This window comes from Equus caballus, chromosome 8 (assembly GCF_041296265.1).
Source record: "Equus caballus isolate H_3958 breed thoroughbred chromosome 8, TB-T2T, whole genome shotgun sequence".
Lineage (NCBI taxonomy): Eukaryota > Metazoa > Chordata > Mammalia > Perissodactyla > Equidae > Equus > Equus caballus.
In genome coordinates, this window is record NC_091691.1 from 26596430 (window position 1) to 26622430 (window position 26001).

A 26001-nucleotide genomic window follows, 5' to 3' on the forward strand; every position below is an offset into this window, starting at 1 on the left:
ACGATCCTGCCTCCCGCGTCTTCTGTGGCCCCTCCGAGCCGACGCAGGCGGGCTCGCTGCATCCTCTCCAGCCTGGCGGGCACGTGCAGAGCCGCCGCCGGCCGAGGCCCCGCGCTCAGCACAGGAGCAGGGACTCGGAGCTCGGGGCTCCCGGGGGCTGGGAGAGGGCAGCCGGGGCTCCGAGAGCTAGCGGGGACTGAGCCTTCCCGCGGCCACAACTCCACCCCCCCCTCCCGGAGGCACTGCCCCGGCCCCAGGCCCCCCAGTTCGAGAGGCTGGTGCAACACCGACCGACGTGACACCAAAGCCGAGATCTGCGCACAAAGGGGGCATAGAAGCAGAGGGCAGCAGGCAGTGGGCGAAAGGAAGTCAAGTGTCAGGATTTCAGGTCCTGGTCATGGGCGGTCTGACGGGTGCCGGAAAGGACCCGCTTAAAACTTAACAGTTTCCTTAAGTTTTCCGCCTCCGGTTCCACAGCCTCCTCTTAGGTTATCTTCCGACGGCCCCTGCGGACCCTCCCTGCTCTGTGTACCAGGAGGCTGACGCTGTGGACTACATTACCCAGACTCCCTTGCACTCCAGCTTCCTGCTGGGTTCAGCCAATGGGAGGCCTCGACTGGAGACTGGAGGGCGGGAGGAGAGAGAGGCTGGGGTGTTTCCCCCACCCCCGTCCCCGCCTCCGCATGATGGACAGGGGCTGGCTCTTCCGCCGGAGCTCCCTCCTGTCTGCTGCTCCCCCCACAGCTCCAGCTCCTCCAGCTTCCTGTAGCCGCTCCCTCCCCACCCCTTCGGGCCTGAGGGTGGTGACAGCGGCCTGCCTGGCCAGCCCTGGGCTGCCCGTTTCTTCTGGGTGTCACTACCTACCCCCGGCCTCCCCCTTTACAAACTGTCCCTTCAGGAACCTCTCCCAGTTATCCCACCAGAGAGCGGGGCCTCAGACAGAGCCCCTGACGATGATACTTGTAAATCCCAGGTTCGAAGAGCCGATTACAATGTCTGAATGCACATTAAGATAAAATATTAATTATTAAAGCAAAATATACAGTTGGTGTTCTACTTAAAATCATCTCCTATACATCAGTGGTCCCCATGGCCCGCTGGGACGTCGCCATGGGAACCCTCCTTTACAGGACGACACAGAGCACGTTTGGCCCAACCACGGGGCCTGGATGATGACACGGAGCGGGATGCAGCCTGCCAGGGTCGCCCAGTACGAGGGACGTGGAGCGGGAAGAGCGTGGGGGAGGGGGGAGTCAGCATAAGTAGTGTGGGTACCACGTAAAATGTGACATTCTGTCATTTCAAATGCGAAACCTACCATTTTTGTAAAAAACTACCTGGACGCTGCTGTGACACCTGCTGTCCGGGATCCTTCCTTGAAGCTGACAGCCCGACCACAGCGGCTGCGTCTCCTCCGCTGCCAACACGGCACCCAGAACCGGGCAGCTTACAGCAACAGAGGTTCATTCTCTCTGCGTCCCGGAGGCCAGCGGCCTGAAATGCGGGTGTGGCGGCCGCGCTCCCTGAGGGCTCGGCCCTTCCTGCGGCCGGCCAGGCACTCCCTGACTTGTAGACACATCACTCCAGTCACACAGTGTGGTCCCCTCTGTGTCTTTCCATCACCTTCCCTCTGCGTGTGTCTCTGTGTCTGAATTTCCCTTTTTTCTAGAGACTCCACTCATTGTGATTAGGACCCACCCTAGAAACCTCATCTTAACTCTGTCACCTCTGTAAAGACCTGTTTCCACAGAAGGTCACCTTCTGAGACCCTGGGGGTTAGGACTTCCCATCTTTTTTGGAGAAGGGACACCACTCAACTCACAACAGTGGCTCAATTGCAAAAACATGGAAATTATTGGTCTAGCTAACAATGAAAAAACCAGGAGTGTATCTTCAGGTGAGGCTTGATCCAGGGCCCAGCACTGTCATGATGCCATCTCTGGCCCCCTGCCCCCGTCTCTCCGCGCGGCTTGCCTCTGTTCGCCTCATCCTTAAGCAGGCTCTCTCCGCGTGAGGCCCCAGGCAGCTCCAGGTTCCGGTTCCACCCGCTGAGCCATAAGAGCAGAAAGCATTCTTCTTTCTCAGTACTTCCAGCAAATTCCTCAGGCTGACCCTCCCTGACCTTGCTTGGGTCACGTGCCCACCTCTGGACAAATCGCTGAAGTCAGGGGTGGGACCGTGCTGATAGGCAGGCCGGGTCACCTGCCCATGTGCAGAGGAAGGAAGGGGGGAGGCGCCTCCTGGCAAACCTCAGGGCCCGGGGGTAACGGGGGAGGGGGGTCCCCGGGGGAAACCGGTGTGGTGACCAGAAACAGGGAGCCTGGGAGCTGGCCAGCCGAGCAACGGGTACCGCCAGCGGCCTGGAAACAACCGGGGGGACGTGCACTGGTGACGAGCAGGGGTCAGGGACGAGCAGAGCTTCGAGGCCGAGCGGAGAGCTGCTTTCGCGCTGCCGGAATCTTCTCGAGAACGGCTGTCTCTGTTCGCACTCCGGGGTGCGGGCTCGGAGGGAGGTGGGCGGGAGGACGGCCTGTCCCAGGTCTGCGAGGGTGTCCCCGAGGGCCCAAGCCCTGGAACGGAGGAGAGGGAATCAGGAGGGGCGGGGGGAGGGCAGCCTGCTGGCCCCCCAGGGTCTGGGGTGCAGCGGCCTCTCAGGGCGTCCCGGCCGAGTGTGGGGTCTCACACCCGCCCTCATCAGTGTCCCGGGTTTCTCCACCTGGACGTGTGGACATTTGGGGCCAGACTGTCCTTGGTTGGGGCCGTCCTGTGCTCTGTAGGATGCCAGCGTGTCCCTGGCCTCCACCCACGCGATGCCAGCCTCGCGCGCCCCCCAATCTTGATGACTGAAAGTGTCTCCAGCCAGCGCAGGGTGTCCCCTCGCGTCAAAATCGCCCTGGTGCCAACCTCTGGGTCCCCGACGAGGGGACAGGACCGTGCTGACCCTGAGGGGGTGGCTCTGTGGCTGTGGCCGGCCCGCAGGGGCTGACAGTGGGCCGCTCGGCACGGAGCTCCCCAGGCTGGGCCCTTCCTCGGGGGGTCGGACACACAGCCGTGCCCCCGCCCTAACAAGTGGGTCTTTTGTCATCAGAAAGACCCTTAATGGAGGGACGTAAAACAGCGTCAAACACCATTTTTCAACATGCAGCTTCAGAGCAAAATCAGTCTCATGTCGTCCGCCCCCCATGCCAGCGGCTCTCGGCCTCCTGCCCCCACGGGGCTACGCCAGCTGCAGCTGCGGCTTCCAGGGCTCCAGGGCCGCCCTGCAGTTTTGCCCGGTTAGGGATCCCCCTCCCCTAGCGACAGCCTTGGGTCTGTGAAGGTGGTGGCTTGGTCCCACCCCCACCTCCGAGTGGACATGGCTTAGTTAGGCCAAGCCTGGGACTCCCGACCCCCGTCGTTCACAACTGGCCCAGGGGGGTCAAGTGAAGAGTGCTAGCGAGCAGGGGAGTGTGCTGGCAGCTTCGGGGAACTTTCCTCGTCTTTACACACGGCCGTGAGGAAAGGATATTCACTCTGCTCCCATTGGGCATTGTGACAGGATGCCTGGCTCAACAGCAGCCATTTTGCACCATGAGGGGATGAGCCTAGAGATGGCGGAGCACAGAAATGGAAAGAGCTCAGTGGGCTGCTGGATCCGCCCGCCCTGACGCCACCATCTGTGTCTCCCTGTGCTGCGACTAACCAGGCCGCCCCCAGAGAAGCCATTTTGGATTAGGGCCTCTTATCTGTAGCCTCTTGATTCGCTTGGGACAGTCCCGGAGCAAGGAAACCTCTGTCCCTTTGTTTCCCCAATGTTCCCCAGGCTTATCTGAGCAGAAAAACATAAAAAGAACATTTTAAATAAAATCTTTTGATTTTTCTCGGAGGACAATTAGCAAACGTAGCAAAAGCTGAGACACCTGGCTGTGGTGGGTTCAAACCCTGTCCCCTTACTGACCAGGAGTGTGACCTTGGATGAGCCCTCCCCGGCCCCCCCCAGGAAGGCTTCAGGCTGGGGCTGATAATTATCTTCTAAATGTCCACCCTCCCCTCCTTCTTTAGCCACGGCATCAAAGTTTTTAGCTGGGTGACATTCCCCAGCCTCCCCTACAGTTGGCTGTGGCTGTGTGGCTAAATCTTGCCAGTGAGATGAAGGCAAAACTGTGTGGTGGAACTTCCAGGAAGGCCCCATAAATGAGGAAGATTCAGTTAAAAGATGGTTTCTTTCCTTCCTGCTGTCTGGAATGCAGATGTGATGGCTGGAGCTCCAGGAGCCATCTTGGACTATGAGGTAACATTGAGGATAAAGTCACACACTAAGACTGGGAGAAGCCCAGAGCCTGATGCGTAACAAGTGCTGAATAAACGGGGGCTGTGATTTATCATTACTGTCTCCAGGCCCCAGGTTTCCCCCAGGTTATTCTATTGCCAGCCCTCAGGGTCTAGTGGTTAAGATCGGGCGCTCTTGCCGCCACGGCCTGGGTCCATGTCCCAGGCAAGGAACCACACCACCATCTGTGGGTTGTCATACTGTGGCAGCTGTGTGTCGCTGTGATGCTGAAAGCTATGCCACGAGTATGTCAAACACTAGCAGGTCACCCACAGTGGACAGGTTTCAGCAGAGCTTCCAGACTCAGACAGACTAGGAAGAAGGACCTGGCCACTGACTTCTCAAGAAACTGGCCATGAAAACCCTGTGAATGGCAGTGGAGCATCGTCTGATATAGGACTGGAAGGGGAGGGGATGGTGCAAAAGGACTGGGCAGGGTTCCACTCTGCTCACACAGGGGTGCTAGGAGTTGGAATCCACTTGACAGCGCTAACGACACTTTCTGCAGAACATGAGAAGCTTCTCAAAAAAATTGATCTTGGGGCTGGCCTAGTGGCGCAGTGGTTAAGTTCACACGTTCCGCTTTGGCGGCCCAGGGTTCGCAGGTTCAGATCCCGGGTGCAGACATGGCACCACTTGGCACGCCATGCTGTGGTAGGCGTCCCATGTATAAAGTAGAGGAAGATGGGCATGGATGTTAACTCAGGGCCACTCCTCCTCAAAAAAATAAATTGATCTTGTGATACAGTTGGGATACATTTCTTACAGACACATAATGTATATTTGATTATTAAAGGCCCTGATAAGTCCTGTACTCTCTCTGTTTAGCCCTGCACCCCCCAGGGTGATTTGGGCACTAACGCCCCCTCCCCATTATTTTGTCTTCTGATAACACCTACTCCCCTTCCCCTGGACGCCTCCAGGAGACCCCGAGCTGGCCCAGCGTCTCTCAGACTTTTCTGCGCACACCAGGCCCCTGGGGAGCTTGTGAGAAGGGAGACCCTGGTGCGCTGGTTTCCAGTGGAGCCTGATTCTGCACATCAGCAGCCTGGCGGCACGTCTTTGTTTTCCTCACCTCTCAGGCAGCCAGGGGTCAGGGGGCCGAGACGGGCTGCAGCCTGGCAAGGTCAGGTCCAAACGCCGCCTCACTCTTGGAGCTGTGGGACTCCGGACAAGTTGCTGCGCCTCTCTGACCCTTCCTTAGACAGCAGCTGTGAAGGTCAAGGAGAGACAGCGTGAGCCAAGTTCCAGCTAAACTCACTTTCACACACAGATGAGGAAACAGGTTCAGAGAGGTTAGGCAACTTGCCCAAGGTCACACAGCCAGGAAGCAGCAGATCTAACTCCAGATAAACTGCCTCGGTTTCCTCAGCAGGGTGTGTAGCGAGGACCGGGGATCAGGCCAGCATGTCAGGGACTTCCAGGGGCGTGTTGCTGTCAACGGCCATTTTTGTGCTGTCAGCCACCAGAGGATCTTGGGTGCAGCAAGGGAAGGCTCCACCGGGTCTGATGGTCTGAGGATTGCGCTCCGGCAGGAGGCCGCGGGGCCCCGGGTCAACCTGCCAGCCCCTCTGGCCTCTGGCCCCACAAGGCGCACAGGCCCCTTCCTCCCGCCCGGCCGTGTCCCCATCTGCGGGTGAATCATCGAGTTAGAATCCGGGAGGAGCAGATGAGCTCATCCTGCAGCCGGAGCCAGCCGTGCCTGCTCCTGCCCGCCCGCGGCCGCCTGGCCCTCCCCGTGCCCACAGCGCCGGCCCTGACGGGGCACTCCGGGCCGTGTTCAAACCCCCTTCCCTCCACTACCCCCGACCTGGGAGGGCATGAGGGGCCGCGAGGGGGAGCGACGAGGCCGCACTGACGTGCTCCAGACGCCCCAGGCGCAGCACCGGGAGCCCTCCGCCCTGAGCGAGCACGGGCCACGCGGGGTCCCGTCATCTCTCTTCCTGCGGGGTCTTGGCCTGTCTGCCCGCCTCGTCCCTGGACACTCGCGCTGTCTCTGTGACGGCGGAGCAGGGACGCCGTGTCTCAGTGTCTGTGCATCTCTGTGCAAGGATGTGACAGCCCACCTCAGTGTCCCCTCCGGCAGGATGGGGACAGGGTACCACCCTCCCAGCAGGTGGCTCGAAGGAGGCAAAGGTCGTGGGAGTCGGAGGTCATAGGTGGTCATCACAGCAGCGCACTGCCCGGTGACCCTGGGGACACCCCTGCGGTCCTATCTCCCCTCACACTCACAGTCCCGCCCGCGGTCGGTGACGTCAGACGGGGCTGGGCCTGCTGTCCCCACCCCGCAGGCCCCCCGCCAGCGCCTCAGAGTGGCCCGGGGACCCCTGGGGTTGGAGCCCCCCTGGAGGGTCCACAGGTCGGCTCTTCCATCCTCCCACTGAGGCCACGAGCCCAGCGGGCTGGGGCGGAGCAGACGCGGACCCGCTCCTCCTGATGGTGACGTTAAAGGGACCACACGCCTGGGGGCGACGCCACTCCGCCCACTGATGTTTTTGTCTTGGAGAAAATAATTATTTTTCATAAAAATGTGTCGTTGACATTAACGTGCAATAAGTGTATTATCTTTCCTTTTAAGTGAATGAATAGACGCATGTTTTTAAATTTGCCCGGTTTCAGTCCCTCACGTGGTAAACAGGGAACAGAAGCAGCAGTGTCAACAGCTCTTTGGGGTCGGGGTAATTCTGAAGCGTCGCTGGGTCCGAGGCCAGACGCTGAGACGCGCTCCCTTGAACAAAGGCCTCTCTGTGCCCGGAATCAAGGAGCGGACAGCTCGCCGGCTCTCGGAGGCCTGGCCTCCGTCTAGACGCTGGCACAGATGTTTTCACACGGATTTAATTCACAGCACGAACCCCTGGAGTGGGCTCGAACCCCTGGAGTGGGCTCCAGGCGCCCCGTCCTCAGATGGGAGAACGCGGCCTCTAATGGGGAGCCCCTGCCCCAGGTGAGGGGTGGATGGGGGGACGGGACTGGAGCCCAGGCAGCTGGCGCCATAACCACGAGGGGACGCTGCCCCCAGTGGGCCGTGAAGCTGGTGCAGAAGAGGCTCAGAACCAGGTCGAACCACCTGGAGGCTTCCAAGTCCGGCCCCACTCGGGAATCCCCAGGGTTCACTGGCCGGATTACTCAGAGCCTAAAGCAGCAGTGGGGCTGCAGCTGGGGTGCCCAAACCCCCAGCTGTCCAGGTCACCTGTTGCAAAGGAGGCCTGGCCACCGGTCACTAACTCCCTTCCAGCCAGGCTGGCCTTTTTGCTGCTCCTTGGACACACTGAACAGCTTCCAGCCCCAGGGCCTTTGCACCTGCTGTTCCTGCCAGCAGGAGCACCTTTCCTCCCCCTTGGGGCCTCTTCATCTCTTTCAGGCCTCACCTCCGGCCTTCCCCGGCCTCTGCTGACCCAGCAGCCCTCCCACCCCTCCCCCTGCTGTTTATTTCCTTAGTGCCCTGTAGCAGCACGTGACATCACATTGTGCATGCGCTGGGTTAGGACTTCGCTCTGTCCCCTGGGGACCCAGGTGCAGCGACAGGTCCCAGTGCTACTGAAGGAGGGAATGAATGAGCGGCGGCTGGAACAGGAAAGTCCTGCCAGGCGCAGGGCAGCCCCCACCCCCCCCAACCCCCCACTGATGGTGGCCGTGCTGGCGGGCAGGCTTGCCGGATCTTTTGGTTTTTCTAAAGAAGCTGAAACTCGAGATTTTCTCGTAGAATCTCCTGGTTTTTATAGGCGAGCAACTGATTCAAACACCAAACTTAGAAAACAGCTGGTGAGCCAGCCGCGCGGAGAGGCTCAGTGGGGGCGGCGCTGCGGGCTCCCCTCGCGGGGAGGGAGGTGACCCTCGTGAGCTCCGGCACCGGCACCGCAGCAGGAAGAGAAGGGACCGCGGGCCTGGAGGCTGCGCCCAGCTGCCCTGCAGCGACTCGGGGCGTTTCCAGAGAGGGACACGTGATGCATAGCAGGCTGCCACCCCTTGCTCTCGTCCTCCCCGTGAGTGCCGGCTCCGGGGGCTCCTTGGCCCGCAGACGGGAAGGCTGACTCAGTGTGAACCTTCTGGATTCCTGCCCCCACCACTCCGTCCCCCGTGCCCGGAGCCGCAGGGTCCAGCGATTCCGGCTAATCGTTTTCAGATGGATCCCGTGGTCAGCATCTTCCTCCTCCTCCTCCTCCTCCTCCATCCCCACCTTCCCCTCCCTGTGGCGGGGGCGGGGCGCTGGGAGCTGGATGGGGTTGGGGGGGAGGGATGGGGGGGATGGGCTTTGACAGGAGGGAGCCCCCCCAGGAGCCCGACGGCTGAGAAACCTGGCTGGAGAATGCCCTCTCCTACCGGAAGCCCTCTTGGATTGAAGCCTGGGTGGCAGGGAGAATTCTTCCTTTGGGCTGGGATTTAGGGACAGGGGAAGGAGGGGGTTTGTGGGGGGGACCCGCCCCCCCCACACACACAACCTAATAAGCAGTCTTCATGTGACTGCAGCGTGATCTGCGGGCTCACAGAGCTGTCTTCACGTCACTGGCCCAGTGACCGCCAGGCGTGAATGAAGATGCCAGAGTGAAGATGAGCAGAAGAAGGTGCCTCTGAGAGGGCGACCAGCCTGAGGTCACACGGTCGGGCCATGGAGACCCACTGAGCAGCAAAGGCCCTAAGGGGGGCTGAGCTTGTGTCCAAGAAGCCACATGGGCAGCCAGGGTGGCTGCAGCAGAGAGCGAGTCTTGGGAGGCGGGACCCGAGGCCGTGGGGGGTCTCGCGTCAGAGCTGAGGTTCTAAAGCCCCCTTGCTGACATCACTGGACGCCAGACTCGCCACACTGGGTGACACCGTGGGCCTGTGTTAGCATCCTGTGTTCCAGGTGATGACACCCGGGCCCCTCTGAGAGCACAAGTGACCGTCCCGAGGCCACCAGCTCCTCCGCAAGAGGACGGAGACGTAAAGGGGCGTCCTGACTCCTCCGCGAGTCTCCAGGCGGAAGAAGCAGCCTGGGTCCCACGGCAGGTCCCGCGGAACCTCCAAAACGCAGGCCCGTGTTCCGTGTGTGGCGATGAGACTGAGCAGTGGGTGGAAACCTCTGGAGCCAGGACCCTGGTGGCGAAGGATGAAAAGCTCACCCCCTCACCCCCAGTGTAGACAGGAGGATTTAGTGGGCCATGTAACTGGAAAGTTTTAAGGGAGAGTGACTTCAGCAATGGCTGGATCCAGGGCCCCAAAGACCCCAGGAGGCCCCCTCTTCCTCTCCCGGTCCTGCTTGCGTTCACAGGGTGACGGAAGCGCCCCAGGGACGCAGCTTATGTCCCTCCAGCTCGGCAGGCTCCACAGAGAACGCGTCTCTGCTCCAGCCGTTTCAGTGGACGTTGCAGAGCTGACTCCCCTCCGTCCACATCAGGCCACAGGGCCATGCCCAAGCCAGTCACTGTGCTCAGGGGACACTCTGCTGGCGGGCCGTCCCCGGAGCCCGCGCTGTGGGACCCCTCCTGCTCCTCCCCCGGGCTGAAATTGGGAGCCAGGTGGCCCCCAAGGAAACAAGGAGATGAGAAAGCCAGGATGAGGAGGCGAGGATGCCCCTGCAGGCCCCCAGGCCCGTGGGTGTGGGAGACCAGGCGGCCTGAAGATGGGCGCCCACTGCCCAGGCGGCCTGGCACCAGAAGGTGGGCAGAGGGGTGGGCACGGGGCAGAGGCGCGAGGGGCCTGGGCACCGGCTGCGGCCTCCTTGCCTGGCCTCCCCTGCTCCTCCCGCCGTAAACAGCCCCTCCGCATCGCCGCGGGGCCGGAGATAAACCGCGAGTAAAACAGAAAACATCGTGCGTCATGGCGCTTCCACTCTCCGTGGTAGATGGTCAACAAAACAAATACGTAAAGTCTAAGCTGTACCAGTCAGGGATGAATCTTGGGAAGAAAAACAGAGCAGGGAGGGTGGGAGCGAGCGCGGGGTGGGCGTAACTTTAGATAGGGAGAGCAGGCCTCCCAGGAAAGGTGCCCTCAGAGTAAACAGCAGGTAAAGAAGTGGACCAGGCAGGAATCTGGAGGAAGGGTATTCCAGGAGACAGGAGCAGCCTGTCCAAAGGCCCTGGGGCAGTCGTGTGCTTTGGGGCACAGCCAGGCAACTAGGGAGACCACAGAGGAAGAGAGGGGAGAGTGGGAGGAGCTCAGTTTGGAGAACAATGGAGGGCATGCCGGGCAGATGTGGAGGGCGCTGTAGCTGCAATAAGGCTGAGTTTTACTCCGGGGCAGCGGGAGCCATTGCAGGCGTGCGGGCAGAGGAGTGACGTGCCTGCCTTGGATTCAGGAGAGCGCATCTCTTCACTGCGTGGAGAACAGACTGCAGGGGCGAGAGCGGGAGCTGGCCAGAGCCTGCTTAGGGAGAAGGGATCCTGGCGTCAGCGGTTTCTCGGGTACTGCTGACAGGGTCCACCGATGGAGCAGACACGGGGTGTGCAAGACTGAGGGGTCCACACGGCCCTGGGGGCCCCAGCTCCTGCCTCGGCCCGGCCGGGTCAGCCTGACGCTGGGACTCTGAGCCACCGCGCAGCCGGGTCCCCGGCCTTTGCGGGGTCCCCTCCCCCTCCCGGCTTGGCTGCCCAGACCGTCTGTCTATTTCTCAGATGGACAGACCATCCCACTGCTTCTGTTACCTCCGCAGCTCAGATGGCGAGAAACGGGACACCCAGAAGCTTCTAGAAGTCAGCTGAATTCGGTTTTGAGCCCTGTTCTGTGGAAACAGAGCCATGGGGAGTCTGGGATCTCCCTGCTCTCCTCCTACCACGTCCCAGGGATGGGGTCCGGTTGTGGCACTCGGGGCAGCAACAGTCTGGGGCCCTTGGCAAAAGGTCCCCGAAGAAGTCCTCAGGGTGCCCCGGTTCCTCCCGCCCCTGGTCCTGGTCTGGCTCCAGCCGCACTGGCCTTCTCTCTGTTGCCCAGACACACAAATGAGCACCTGCCTCAGGGCCTTTACACCTGCTGCCCTTGCTCCCTCCACCCGCATCACTTCACCTCACTCCTGCTCAGCATCAGGGCCCCAGAGGGTCTCATCTCTGCCCTAGTGAAGTCGAGCCCCCAGCTCTGCTCCCCCCTGCCTCCTGGAACCGGTCCTGACACTCGTCACATCTGGAGGGAGAGGCAGGCAGCACAGTGGTGAGAGCACAGACCCCGGCGCAATCCTGGCTCTCTCCCTGAAGAGCAGTGTGACCTTGACTGAGTCCCTGACCTCTCGCAGCCTCGTCTATAATGTGAGGATACGGATGGTGGCACCTGCGGAGGTGTCGGGAGGCTACGGGGGGCCCTGTGGCAGTGCCTGGACGCAGCGTGGGACCCATGATCCTCGTCACGTGAGATTACCGGTCCCCAGGGCGCCGTCCCCGCCAGGCTGCAGCTCAGGGGCCGGGCCGGGCTCGCCTTCCCCCGTCCCCCCTGGTTTGCAGGTGCACCCGGGGCTGCACAGAAGGTCCGGGCCTGAGCGGAAGACGAGCATCGCATGCAGATGGACGATGTTTGATCCCGAGCCCCGCGGCCCCCGTCCCCTCCCTGCCCCTCCCGCCGGGCTCACCTGACCCCCCCGCCTCCCCAGCCTCCTCTCAGCACCGAGCAATTAAGCCAAACTTTTGATTTAAGACATTTATAAAGGCACCGAGGATGTCCTCTGGTATCAGCTTATATATTTCTAATCTGCCGTTAAAGTGATTTAAAACGGGGCCGGGTGAAAATTAAACGTCTCCATCACCCGCGTGTGGCGGCGGCGCCGACAAGGACGCGGGGCCCCTCCATCCTGCCGGGCGGGAACGCGGCTCGCGGCCTTGCTCGCCGGGTGGGCAGGGCTCCGGGCTCAGGGAGCGGCACGCGGGCGGGGGCCTGCAGGAGGAGCCATCATGTGCGCGGCGACATCTGCTCGTCGTGAGCCCTGCGCAGCGGCAGGACACAGGGACCCCGTCCTCGGTGCTGGCAGAGGAGAAAGAAAAGCAGAAGCGGGTGGAGAGACTGCAAATTTGCAGAAGGAGGTTCTTCCTGCCTCCTTTCAGAAACCAGAGGATGGAAGCCGGCCCCATCTTCCTTCTCTGGAGGCGATTTCCAGGGACTCGCTTTCTGGTGCGGGGACAGCTCAGGCCGTCCTTCCCCTCCTCCCCACCCCCGCCCCCCCAAAGCCTGCTCACAGCAGAGTCTGAGCGTCCAGGGACGAAAGGCCGTGACTCGGTGCGGCTTTTCGATCTCCCCGTGATCCGCTCCCTCGGCCATAAGTGCCCTGGGCCCCTCTGCCCGCTGACAGGGGCTGCCGCCGAGAAGACACCAGCCCGGGTGGACGCGGGACACCCAGATGCATCGGCCAGGGCAGGACCACTGACGGCCGGCCGTGGAGGACACATCGGCGTTGGCAGGAGTGTTTGGGGGCGGCTGTGAGGGGACAGGGGTGGGTCTGCTGTCCCATCGCCCCCTGAGGTCCCCCCACCCCAGGGACCGTCCTGAGCCCACCCAGGAAGATGCTCTTAGGAGCCACTCTCCTCATCCCCCTGGAAACTGCGGTCCGGAGTCCAGGTGGGAGAGAAGGGGCCTGTGGAGGTCACTTTGAGCCCCCCGGGCGGCAGGATCGGGTACACAGGTGCAGAGCCCACAGAGGAAGGGCCGGGGTGGGGCTGCCAACAGGAAGTCAGGGACCTGTGGGCGGCAGGTGGAGCATCGGGGGGCCCGAGGAGGAGAAGGAGCCCCTGGGGGTCAGCGCTGCCCCTCTGGCGCCCGCGTACCCACGTCACCCTCTCCCCCTTCCCTGGGCGGCCCTGAGGCTGCCTCTCCCGGCCAGTGAGCCGTCTCAGAGCCGCCGTCTGGAGGGCACTTGGTGGCCACTGGGCAGGTCTGGCCGGGAGGGCGCCATCCGAGGCCCGAGAGGAGAGACGTTAATGGCTCACGGGGGTGTCTCAGAGGCTGAGTGGCCCTGCCCACCACACACTCGTGGCCGTGGGGCGCCTCCCTCCTTCCCAGGCGGTCTCGGGCCGCACTCCGCGCTGAGATGGGGCTTCTGCCCTTGCGGCCAGGCCACCTCCCGTGGCCGCCTCCGCTGAACAAGGGCCATGTGTTTTCCCGGCCCGTCCACACAGGGGCCCTTTGAAGCAGCGTCAATGGGGCTCCACGTCTCCCGCAGCTGAGGGCGGGCGGCCGGGGAGGGGCGGACACTCAGCCCAGCGCCCCCGCGGCCGGCGGCCTCTCCCCCGGCCCAGCCTGAGCCCGTGTTGCCCGCGCAGGGGAAAGATGGCCCTGCACGGAGAGCTTTGTTCTTAACACCTACACGCTTATTTTCCGTGAACTAGAGAAAATATAGCCAGCCCCTCCCGCCCACGCTTTCCCAGCTTTATTGCTTAGCACGAAGTGACATCTACTGATATTCAAAAGGGGCGTCCTGGAAACTGCCGGAATGTGCGTCGCAGGCAAATGGCGAAGTAACTCGTGGCCCGTCCACACCGCGGAAGGCCACCGGCTGTGTGTCCCCCTCCTGATCCACAGCAGCACGGGTCTGCGGGTGTGCATGGTGGGCTGGGGGCAGGTGCCCGTTCTGAAAGGAGGGAGCCGCCCGTGTGGCACAGAGCCCCCCCCCCCCCGGCACCCGTCTGTCTCTGTATCAGGCTGACCGTCCCCAAGAGTGTCCCCTATCTGAGCAGACGCGGGTCCTGACCACTGCAGGACTCGCTGTTTCCTGGACACCCGCAGTGCTCCGGCTGGTCCGCTCCGCCTGGAACGCCCACCCCATGTCCCTGTCAAAGCCCGTCTGGTTTTAAAGGTGCAGCTGAAACGCCACATCCTCCTTTCCCATTGGAATCTAATGCCCCGGCTGCGAGGTACTGGTGTGAACGCCTCCCCTCTCCCCTTGGGCCGTGTGGTTCGAGCTCGGCTCTCGGGATCGAGATTCTCAAACAGGCGCTTGAGGAGGCCAATGCTCAGCCCAAGGGGGTGATGCTGGTGCGGAAGGCGCAGGCGGCCGAGGCCGCAGGAGAGGGCAGAGCGCCGGTCGGGGGGCCTCCCTGTAAAGTACAGACCCCAGTGGTCAGAGGCGAGGAGAGACGCTGTGAGCCGACGTCAGTAGGGAGGGCGTCACTGAAAAGGGAGAATATGTCTGGGCCCTGAAGGTGGGAGAGACTCAGGGAGGTGGCACGGTTCTGGGGAAGGAATTTGGAATTTGGACTTAGACAGGCTTGGACTCAAATTCTTTTCCTCCTTCTTTATGAGCCCAGAGTCTGTTGGTTACCACAGAGACCCCAGCTCAAACTGGCTTCCTTGAGAAAGGGCAGTTATTGGCTTTTGTAATGGAAAGTCCAAGGGTGGGCTCAAGTATGGCTGGATCCAGGGGTTCAAGCACAGGCCTCAGGATGCTGTCTCTCTCTCTGCCTTATGGTCGTTTGTCTCTGTTGGCTTCATTCACAGGCAGGCCTTGCTCTCAAGATGGAAAATGCATCCCGGCAGACCCAGCTGAAAGTCCGCGATGGTTAATCACCCCAAATTCCCTCACAACTACTCCTGCCACAGTCCTGGGGTTACTTCTGACTGGACCAAAGAGGGTCACCTGGTGATCCCCGAACCAATCACCGAGGCCACAGGTTTGGACAATTCTGATTGGCCAGGCCTCAGTCGCATGCCCATCTCTGGACCAATGGCTGGAACCAGTGTAACCCAAACTGTGTGGTCAGAGGTGAGGGAGGGGTCATCCAGAGGAAACAGGACTATGACCAGGAGAGGCGGCCAAAGCAACTGGTGTTCCCTGGGCCCGCTGAGCAGCTGTGGCACCTCGGGCTGGTGTCTCGGACTTTCTGATCTTTAGAGTCCTTGGCCATGAAATGCGAATGCTATAGACCCCCCAGGGTGAGTCATAGGTGGTCAGTGTGCCAATGTCAGTGGGAGCGGTTCATGCTCGGTTGGTGGGCGACATGAGTCCACGGAATCGGAGGCTGGGAAGAAGCTGGGCTGGAATCTGAGCAGGAGAGGACGGGGACGGCCACATGTTTCCCAGATGGCAGCAACTTCTGTGGTCTCCCCAGCTCTCTTTACAACGTGAGGCTGTCGCTCCTGCCGTCGGGGGGTGGGGTCCGTGTCCCCCCCTCAGCCACCACTGTGGCTGTGCTGGAAGCGACGCTCTGTGACCTCTGAGGCTGTGACTGAGGGTGACACAGCTTCCCCCTGGCCCTCCTGGGACACTTTCTTGGAGCCGCCAGGCTGTGAGGCCGTAGCTGGAGGCCACGGCCACTGAGGCCCCCGCCGACCGCCAGCATCCACGTGAGCTGCAGGACGTGCGCGAGCAAACGCTGGGAGGACCATGGCCCCAGCCCCGCGTGACTGCGACCGCATCACAGACCCTGTGGGGGAACCCGTGCAGCCGCACACTGCCAGGACCACGACGTGACGATAAACCGTAGCCGTTTTTTACACCACTGTTCGAGGCACCTTGTTTACCAGCCACAGACCCCTGGAGAGGGGGCCGGGGGGCCGCGTGGCCTGGCCACTCGCTCAGTGCCTGATGATGCTGGTCTGTCTGAGAGAGAAAGGAGAGGCCATGCCGAGTCTCCGGGCCCCCTGGGCTGCCCGCAGCCCTGTGCCCGCTGGCAGGAGCCGGCCCGCCACACCGCTGGGCACCTGCCGTGAGTCTGCCGGGACGACATGGCAGCCGCACCGGCTGTGGGGACAGAGCCGTTCCAGGAGCTCAGGCCCGGCTGCTCTCACTGAGTGGAACTTGTCATCTTCTGAGGGGGCAGGCAGGGGCGGGGGGATTAAATCTTTGAAGGTGAACTTGCCAAATGCCTGCGTGACAGGCCCCTCTTCTTTCGCTGAGCCCAGAGGAGGCCAAATTGCAACGGCCCCCCGTTTCTCAGCCCCGTCCAGCCCTCAGCCACCTTGCTCAGGTCCTGCGGGACCTCCAGGGTCCATTCGGACCAGCTGCCCCGGGCAGGCCACCTCGGAGAGAAGGGAGAGGGTGCCGATGCCAACTGTACCCGGGGGCGTCTAGGCGGGTCAGGAGCTCATGCAGAGAACTGCATCCTTTGAAGGTACAGGGGACCGGCCACTCAGGACCTCACCTGCCCTGTGGCCCCCGGGCCTCACCCCGCAGCTCTGCCCGTGCCCTGTGGCCGCGTGGGGACAGACCCCGCCTTCTCCCTGACTCACCTACGATGGGCTCCAGTCTCTAAGTCAAACACTCGTTTTCTCTTTATGCAAATAAACTGACTTACAGAGGGCAGCTTAGATCCCCCATCACTGCAAAGCTGACAGCGCCTGCTGTAAACAGAAGGTGACCGTGACAATAAACACAGGACACAAAGGCCGTCCCACAGCCTGGCTGCAGTCCTGCTGCCTGCTGAGCTCTGAGGCCGAGGCCCTGTCTGCTGCACTGAGGAGGTCGCGGAGCCAGCGGGGGTCGGAGACTGTCTCCTTGACATCGGCAGGAGAACAGGAGGAAAAAGGGAGGGATTTCCTGCTGCTCAGGGTGACTTCACACTGTGTCTGCCTCCACCAGGGCCTCCCGCCGGGCAGGAAAGATCCTAAAAGATGAAGATGGTGGATGCTCGAGCAGAGCCTGAGGCCACTTCGAGAGCTCCCCCACTCCGTCTCTCCTAATCCTCCACAGCCCCACCACGTGCCGTCATCACCAGCACAAGGGACCCAGAGAGGTTAAGTGACTTACAGAAGGTCACACAGCCAGTGAGTGGGGAAGCTGGGATTTGAACCCAGACCTGCAGCTCGAGCCTATGCTCCTAGCAGCCCAGCACGCCAGCTTTGAAGCACTGGTCTACACCTATCGGGTCTGTGGATAATTGTCCGGGGTCTCTGTACTGGAGCTGAGGGGACAGCCGAGGGAGAGTCCCACGGTGGGAACCAGCTTGGGCTCCCAAAACAGCCAGAGGACTTGGGGCTCCTGGGCCAGGGGAGGGGGCCGGGGAGGGTCAGGCTGGGGGAGATGAGGGGTCTGGGGAAGAGACCCCAGGGGTTGTGGGGTGGGTGCAGTGGGGTGTGAGATGACAGTGACCCCTGTGCAGGAAGCCCCCTGGGCCCAGCCGCCCCCGAGGGCTGTGCTGAGTGTGAGGAGCCCCAGGGGGAGTCCCACTCACAGCCTGGGAGATGGAGGCGCGTGAGGAAACCGCCGCCCGGGGCCGCACCCCGCCGGGTGTCCCCATACATCCGTCTGTCCCTCTGTCCATCGGAGAGCAAGCGGAGGAGACGCCCCCAGCCTCATGGGCCCGACCCCGTGGCTCTGGGGCCCTGGGCTGGCCGAGCGGTGGCTCTCCCTCCGCCATGGGCGCTGGAGGAAAGTCCCCGCCGACCCCCCTGTGGGTGCCCCTGACCATCGGCCTTGACGCCCCCGGGCTCAGTCACGCCCGACAAGTGACATTTATTTCTTCCCTCACTCGGAGCAGCGAGAATTAATTATTGAGCGCGAGGAAGCACTTTGAACATGAAAAGTGCTGAGGGTGACGGTGACATTACAGAGACGGAGGCTCTGATCTCTGCTCAGCCGAGCGCCCCTCCCCGGTCCCCTGACCCCTCCTGCGAGGACGGAGTGGAAGACCCCGTGTGGGGAGGACGCTCTGGCTCAGAAGCCCGTTCCCGTGACTGCGGGAGGGAGGGAGGGAGGAGAAGAACAGAGAGGAGAAGAGAAGGCGGGGGCGGGGTCACGTCGAGCGTGTGTCCAGCTGGCGGGTGAGGAAGGGGACAGGGCCCGTCACCCGAGCACTTCCTCTCTGTCATTCCAGGGGGTCCGCAGGGTCTCTCGGAGCAGAGCAGGTTCCCAGCCCCTCTTTCCAGATGAGGAAGCTGAGGCACGGGAGGAGCAGAGCCTCCGCCAAGCTTCCCCAGCCTGGCAGCCACAGCGGGACCAGGACCCACGGTGGGGAGCAGGGGCCCCAGGGCCCTATGGGGGCTCGCGCCTCTGCCAGGACACACCCAGCCCCTCGGCAGCAGGACCTGGGGTGCAGGACAGGGGACGCCTGCCACAGCACAGCAGGGCCCGGCCGGGACCCCCAGATCGGCCCTCGGACTTGACCTCTCCCTCCGCACCCCCAAGGATCTGCACCCCAGCCTCTGCCACCTGAAGCCATCGGGGAGGAGGCAGGGAGGGCACAGCTTGCTGGGGGACGTGGCGGCGGGGGACACAAGCAGCCTGGCGGGAGTTTGTGGTTTGATGTGGCTGAGTATTAACCCGAAAGCACCCCTCAGGCAGAGGAGACGCTGGCGGGCAGAGTGAGGGCTGGTTGTCCCTCTGCGTCGGCGGCCTCTGCTCCAACCTTGACCTTCGGGGGGAGAGAGGCCGTGGGGACACCTGAGCCCTCAGGGCCAGAGCCGGAAACCCTACGGAGGTGGGGAACTGGTGGTCCCCGCGTCTGCATGCCCCTTCCTGAGGGTCCCCGCTCTGCCCCAAGCCACCTCCACCGGGCTGGGCCGCCAGCACCAGGCCCGCACTCAGTCAGGGCTGGTACTGCCGGCTGTGTGTCCTGGCTGTTCCCCGAGGGCCCCGTCAGCGACATAGAGAAGCGCTAGGGGAAGCAGAGGCCTGAGGGGGCAGGTAGCTCAACTGCCTTGTGCCTCAGTTTCCCCACCTGTAAAATAGGGGCAGAAATGACAGGACAACATCACAAACAAGTGAGGAGTCCAGGGCACCTCCCCACAGCGCTTAGCACCTGGGAGGCAGCAGGCGCCAGACCCGGGTCCTCCAGCAGCCCTCCCAGGCAGCTCCGTGAACCCCATCTCGTTATCACTGTTTCTTTAGATCGTGACACTGAGCCCAGAGAAGTAAAGCAACTTGCCCAAGGCCACCCAGCTAGAAAGGGACTGAGCTAGATTCGAACCTCTCACCTGCTCCTGCCTCCTGCACAGAGAACGGCAGAGAAAAGAGGGTGGGAGTCCTGGGGGCAGGCTGGCCTCAGGGCCCCCTCCAACTGTGGGAGCCTCCTGTGCTCCCCAGGCCTCGGGGGGCCTCGCTGAGCGAGGCGTACTGTGCCCAGAGCTGCTCAGGCAGTCAATTCGGAGCTGTCGGTGGGCGCAGGGGCGTGGCCACCTGGCTGCCCTGGGCCGGGTGGGTGGAGACCCACAGGCTCCCCGTGGGAGGCTGCTGCCATGGCAACAGCCCCGGCTGCCCTCTCTCGCGTAGGCCCCATCATGCCTCCGCCAGGCACTGAGTGGGCAGGGGCTCCGAGGGCCGCCTCTCCCCCTCCTCCCCCAGGGGTCGCACGGGGGTCCTGAGAGCTCCCTGCCTGCTCACGAGCCCAGCAGGTGAAGCAGCTCAAAGACACGGGTCTACCCCAACAACTAACACCAGCTGATGTGCTGGACGCGCACTCAGCCCTTGGCAAGGATCGGCCTCTAATTCTCTGTAAGGACGAAAAGGCTGAGGCCCAAAGAGACAAAATGGCTTGCCCAGGGTCACAAGACTAGTAAAAAGCAGAGCCAAGGCTTGAACCCAGGATTTCTGGTTCCAGAGCTCTGTGGTATAGTAGAGTGCAATAGTTAAGATACGAACTCTGGAGCCAGACGAGCTGTGTGACCCTGGACAGGTTACTCAACCTCTCTGGGCATCGGTTGCCCCTTCTGCAGCATGGGATAGTAGCGCCCGCTTCAGAGAGTCCTTGGGAGGACTGGATGAGTTAAGACGTGCAAAGCACTTAGATGAGCAAGAGGCACAGAGGGCACGCTGGGGCTTCCCTAGGTCCCAGACAGGGGCCCTGAGATGAGGATTTGTGCGAGGTGCTCCAGAGGGACGAGCAGTGACAAGAGGGGTCCCTTGAGGCACCAACCCAGCCCTAGCCTGATCCGTGGGGGGTTCTGGTGTGTGTGTGACGCCTCAGCGCCTGTCCTCCTTGAGGCAAGGGGGCCGGACCCTCACTCTCGCTGGTCGCCCAGGGGCTGCCCCAGGGGGACGACAACTGCCAGGCAGGTGAGGCCTCTGGGCACGGGGCCGCAGCTCTCCCAAGACCCCGAGCTGGGCACAGAGCGAGGCCCAGCGCAGGCCATCAGGAGCCAGGCACACGGACGGCAGAATTGGGCCAGAGAACCAGGGCACATGGGTGGAGCCCTGGCTGTCACCAGGTGGTGTCACACAGTCCTAGCTGTTGTCATCGTCACTGCCTCAGACCTCAGCAAACCTGTCTGACCAGTGGAGCTGCCCTCATTTCACAGATGGAAGGCCGCTGGTTTGGTCAAAGTCACACAGTTGTGGGGCAGGGAGCTGGAGCTCCAGACTTCCAATTCTGGACGCTCTTCCCTGCGCTGTGGCCTGGGCGGCGGCCACTGCCTGCAGGGCCCAGAGAAGGGGGCGCTAACCGGGCAGGAGGGAGTCAGCAGCCCAAAGGCCTGGGGCACCTGGGGGAGGCTGCACCAGTCAGAATTCTTAGGCAGCAAATAACAGAAAAATCCTAATTCAAGTAGCTTTAATAATGAACACTTCTATTTCCGTAAGAAATCCTGAGACGAGGGAGCTCCCGGGAGTCTTGATTGAGCAGCTCCACGGTGGCTTCAGGACCAGGCTCTTTCCCTCTCTTTCTGCCACCTTCCATATAGATCTTGCTCTTCAAGGTCCCAAAATGGCTGCAGCAGATCCAGTCATCACATCCCACCAGGACAAAGTGTAGCTCAAGACGAGCCAGTCATCCCTTTTCAAGAGCAAGACTCCCATAACCTCCCTACTGGAGTCCCCCTCGCATCTCATTGGCTGACGTTGGGGCACATGAGAACTTAGCAAGAGAGCACAGGGTGGCCATGATTAGCTTAGACCAGGGGTCAGCAAACTAAGGCCCACCGGCCAAATCCTGCCCCAAGCCTGTTTTGTAAATAAAGGTTTATCGGGGCACAGCCGCACCCAGTGTTCTTACACGTGACGCTTCCATTCTCCAGCCGGCAAAGCTGAGTGGTTGCCACCGAGACCGTCTGGCCCGAAAAGCCTGACGGAGCTGCTCTGAGTCCTCACAGAACGGCAGTCCGACCCGGACGGGGCCGCCGTCCCCGGGGCACGGACGCTGGACGACACAGCAGTCCGCGAGCGAGGCCGCAGCGGGAAGAGGCTGCGCTGGCAGCGAGGAGTCGCCCTCTGGGCTCGGCCGCCCGGCTGGTCTACCCGCCAGCGCATTGGCCTCCCCGGGGCACGGCCCCAACCTGCGCTGGGACAGGGCCGGGCTGTGCCGATGGCAGGAACCCCCGGCCCCACTCCAGTCCTGACCGCCCTGACCGGCTGCGTGGCTGTGGCGGGTCACCGCACCCTCGGGGCCTCCGCTCCCCAGTACACACCCGGTGTCAGTGTCCTGGGGCCGCCAGAACAGGACCCCACACTGGGGGGCTGAGATCAGCAGCTCTGGGGGCAGAAGTCCGACATCGAGGGGGCTGCAGGGCCGGGCTCCCACCAACGGCTCGAGGGGAGGACGCTGCGTGTCTTTTCCGGCCTCTGGGGGCCCCAGGTGGCCCCTGACAGTGGCCGCCCCACCCCCATCTCTGCCTCGGTCGTCACACTCCTCCCCCGGGTGGCCCTCCTCTTCTTATGAGGGGACCGTCACACTGGGTTCGGCCCACCCGAACGACCCCATCTTAGCTCGATCACATCTGCAAAGACCCCATTTCCAAAAAGCCCCATTCGCAGGTTCCAGGGACAGACTGCAACGCACGTTACGGGGGACACAGCTCAGCCCGTAACGCGGGGCAGCCCCCACACGGCCACGGGTGAAATGGACACATGCCCTTGGTTTGGGGAGGACAGGGCTCCCCCTGGGACCCCCTAGCCGCCTCCTGTGAAGCACAGGCTGGAAGCTTCCAGAATGTGGCTGGTCCGAGGTCGGCTCAAGGAGACCATCACTGCTCCCTCCACCGCTGCCGGGCCCGAGCTGCTTCTGGGGCTCCCGGGTCCCCAGAGACCAGAGCCGAGCGTCCTCAGCAGGTCCGGGCCTGGCGTGCGCAGGGGAGGCCCCAGGTACAAGTTTTCAGGAGGCCCCCGTTCTTGGGGGTCCAGCCCTGCACATGCACGGCCCCGGGGGCCCCTCCTTAACTGCGTGTCCTGAGTGCTGGTGGCCTCACCAGGCCCAGCTGGTCCGCAGCTCTGCCTCTCACCCCCACACGCCCTCTCTGGGCCTCCATCCCCCGCCCGCGCTCGGGAGCAGGCGGGTTCCGACCTCACCTTCACCGCGTGGACAGGGGAGTCCGTCTCACTTCCCAGCTAAACTGAAAACGCCGGGGAGGGCACCCGAGCAGCTTTGCACAGAACTAGTGTTTAAAAACCATGTCTGGAATGAACGAGAAAGCTATTTCCCAAACCCAGATTCCTCACCAGGAACGAGGCCCAGCAGGGCTGGGCCCTGCCAACCTCGCTGACCTCATTCCCCTCATTTCCCCCTCAACCATGATATGCCAACTCCACTGGCCTCCTCGTTCTTTCCAGAACATGCCAAGCCCACTCCAGCCTCAGGGCCTTTGCACTCGCTGTGCCTGCTGCTGGAAGGCTCTTCCCCCAGAGGCTCATGCTCAGCTCCCTTGATTGACTCAGATTTCTGTGCCAAGGTCACCTCCTCCGAGAGGCCACCCAGTGAGAGCAGACATTCCACCTGTCCACTTCACTGTCCTGGAGCTCAGAACCGGCTGGAACTCACGCTCATCCAGGGCTCTCCGAGCCTGGGGCGGTCCCACACACAGTAGGTGCTCAGTGACTGCACGGCCCCCACCCACCGAGCTCTCAGGGAGCTCAGGAGGCCCCGGGCCCTGCACGATCCAACGGCCGGCAAGCCTCGCCCTGCCGTGGAATTTTCCAGATGAAGCTGTTCCTTTGTGCGTCAACAGAGCGTTTAATCTCAGCTCGCCCTGGGCAGGAAGGAGCCTGCTTTGGTGAAGGACTCCGGCCCCGGGTGGCCAGGAGCCGGGAGGAGCGGGAGGAAGGCCGGTCCCCCCCATAACCGCCCGGCCGGCCCCCCAGACGGCAGGGCCGTCAGGAGGGCTCCAACGGCCCGCGATTAACCCTTTGAAAACAGCATCACTCAGTCTCATCTTCTCTCCGTTAAAAACTGACGCATGTAACGCACAGGTGCTGACACAGAAAAACGCTGGCCCTGACCCTCACCTTTGACCTCTGTGCCATACCGCTGCGTCTCAGCAGAAAAGGGCTTGGCGTAGCTTTTAACTTTTTGTTCTTTTTTTCCATTTTCTGTTCTATATTGTCCTAAGACTTGCTTTTTTCATTGAACCCTCTACATCTGGGACATCACTTCACGCCAGATACAGCCAGGTCGCCCCATTCTGTTAATGTCCAAGTTGTGTCCCACGGCCCCTGACGCACAGCGCGGAGCTGTTATGACTGTTTGGGTCAGAATGGCCCATTTGTGGTCACCTTCAGTTCTCAGAACATGGTTCCTTTGAACGTGCTCTGCAGCCTGTTTACATGTGACACAGTGAGCTGGTTTGGGGAAAACCCGTCAGGTCTGGGCTTGTCGGGTGGGGGAAGGTCTGAGGTGCCCTGTCACCCACACACTCTAGACTGAGTCCGAGATGGTGCTGGTGGGGAAAGTAAAAGCAGGCCCCAGCACCATGGTCCGGGATGTTCCCAGTTCCCAAGAGGCCACCTCCACATCTACGGGTTCCAGAATGTCAAACCTTCACAGCATTGTGACTCGTTCACAGAATGGTGGTGCCTGGTAATTCACAAAGCAACTCCAGGTACACCACAGTTTGTCCACATCTCCAAAGAAAGCCCTACTCAGTCTCCCCTGAGTGATGGAGAGCAAGCAGGCCCCCGTCAGCAGCAGGCCCTGCGCTCCGCCAGGCTGGCACAGGGAGAGTGAGGAGGGAAGGGCAGGGGCCGCCGTAAAGTCAAAAGGAACTGCCAACAATACAGCTCTGTCTCCCAGGGGTGACTCACCGGTGAAAACAGAAGACCGGCCCACGTGCCAGCATCTGCAGGACAGCGTCCAGGAGCGGGTGCAGCCAGCTTCAGGGGGCCAACGCTCCAGCACCTTCCTCAGGCCCCGTGAATGGGGCCTGGTCGTCTCCCTGGAAGGAACCAGGAGGTCAGAGGACAGCAGGCCAGCCCTTCCGGCCCCAGGATGGCGTTCAGAAGCTTCTAGAAGCCTCCCAGCCCTTACCTCCTGCCAAAGATCGAGCCAGTGCTGCCGGCACCCGGGCTGCCCCCACGCACTCAGGAAACAAGGATGCCAGTGGGGTGGAATGCCCTCCTCAGGTAGCCCTTGGCCCCAGCCCAGCAGGCCAGGCGTCAGGTGGCGTCCGTCACCGTTAGGGGCGAGTTAGCGTTAGACGGGTGGAAAGGCTTCAGAGGATCCTCTGGGCCTTTTCTGTCCTTTTCAGTAATGTTCTGTGCAGCCCGTGCCGTCCTGGAGGAGCAGGGAGCTAACTGGCTGGTAGATGCAGAGAGGCGGGGCTGTTTCTTTCTCCTGGCTTTGTTCACATGAGGGAATTCACAAGGCCATCCTGGAACGCTACAGTTTGCCTTGTGGAGTTGGCCAGTTCTCCCCCAGCAACTGGGTATGTTTTCGGTGCATAACGAGTCATGTAAAAACCAGGACAATGTGACCTCTGTCAGGGCTCAGCCGTGAGGGGACTGGGAGGGGAGACGGTGGGGACAGTGGCAGCTACGCCTCTATAGAGCACGTCTGGCTGGGCGCTGTCCAGGCCCTTTGCACTTATGAACATTTAACTCAGATTACGACCCCACAGAGCAGGTGCGATGGATCGCCATTTTACAGATAAGGACTCTGAGACACAGAGCCGGTAAGTAACTTGCCCAAGGTCACACAGCTAGGAAATGGCCGAGCCGGGACTTGAACCCAGGCGACCCAGCTCCACGGCTTGTGTTCTTAACTCTGTTGAGTTTTGTGTGGTTGTCTCTAATCCAAAGACGTTGGCAATGGGTGGGCTCTCGGTGACATACACCGTGGCTGACTCGTCCCCCATTCCCAGCCTTTCTTCCATGCCTGCATCTACCACAGGTCCAGAAAGGCTATTTGCTTTCCCAGGCTCCCTTGCAGTTCTGGCCAACGAGCTGGAGGCAGAAGTCAACTGGGGAGATTGTGGGAAAGGTTTTCATTTCCTGATAAAAGGAGTAAAGGTAGCTGATGCCCCCTGTGCCCTTTATTGCTGTCTTGAATGTGGATGCAATGCCTGGAGTCATGGCGGCCATCTCGTGATCTGAGCGAAAGGCTAGGAGAAGCACGGACAGTGACCTGGAACGACCTCCCCAGTCCCAAGGCCTCTGTTTGTATGGGAAAATTAAACCCTGTCTGTTTACATCGCTGGGTTAGGGTTTCTTACAGCTAAAAATCATACCTACTGTTCTTTTCTCTTTCTTCCTCTCACTTATTCCCACTTGAAAGTGGCTGGTTGTTAAAAGTCAGCATCTTGGAAGGAGTGAGGGACAGTGAAAGGCCGCTTTCCCAGGATATTCAGCGGAATTGCATCCTCCCGTGGCCTTTCCAGCTCCACTTCCGGAGCCCCTCCTGTAGTCCACGTGTACGTGTGGACCGTGGCTCCAGGTCCACTTTCCCCTCAATGCTCCTAACAGCCCAGAAAGGAGGCCACAGTCGGCTCCATTTGACAGAGAAGGACCCTGAGATGCGGGGGCTTCAAGAACTCGCCCAGGGGCCGGCCCGGTGGCACAGCAGTTGGGTGCGCACGTTCCGCTTCGGTGGCCTGGCATTCACCGGTTCGGATCCCGGGTGCAGACATGGCACCGCTTGGCACGCCATGCTGTGGTAGGCGTCCTACATATAAAG

At 61.7% G+C, this 26001-nt stretch overlaps 3 long non-coding RNA genes across 4 annotated transcripts; 1 reads left to right on the top strand and 2 right to left on the bottom strand.

Annotated features, from left to right (window-relative positions):
* Positions 1–997: 997 nt before the first annotated feature.
* LOC138915228 (uncharacterized) lies at positions 998–5947 on the bottom strand. Its single transcript, XR_011420875.1, has 3 exons — positions 5619–5947; positions 5385–5520; positions 998–2570 (listed from the first exon to the last, which is right to left on the bottom strand). It is a non-coding gene; the product is annotated as an uncharacterized lncRNA (long non-coding RNA).
* Positions 5948–11926: 5979 nt separating this feature from the next.
* On the bottom strand, positions 11927–24630 carry LOC138915227 (uncharacterized). The gene is made up of 3 exons (XR_011420872.1): positions 24358–24630; positions 24135–24265; positions 11927–12226 (listed from the first exon to the last, which is right to left on the bottom strand). It is a non-coding gene; the product is annotated as an uncharacterized lncRNA (long non-coding RNA).
* On the top strand, positions 23799–25518 carry LOC111774674 (uncharacterized). 2 transcript variants are annotated; one of them, XR_011420874.1, is made up of 5 exons: positions 23799–23932; positions 24124–24452; positions 24578–24754; positions 24947–25000; positions 25246–25518. It is a non-coding gene; the product is annotated as an uncharacterized lncRNA (long non-coding RNA). The 2 variants fall into 2 exon arrangements; XR_011420873.1 differs by lacking the exon at positions 23799–23932 and having other exon boundaries at positions 23940–24452.
* The last annotated feature ends 483 nt before the right edge of the window (positions 25519–26001 follow it).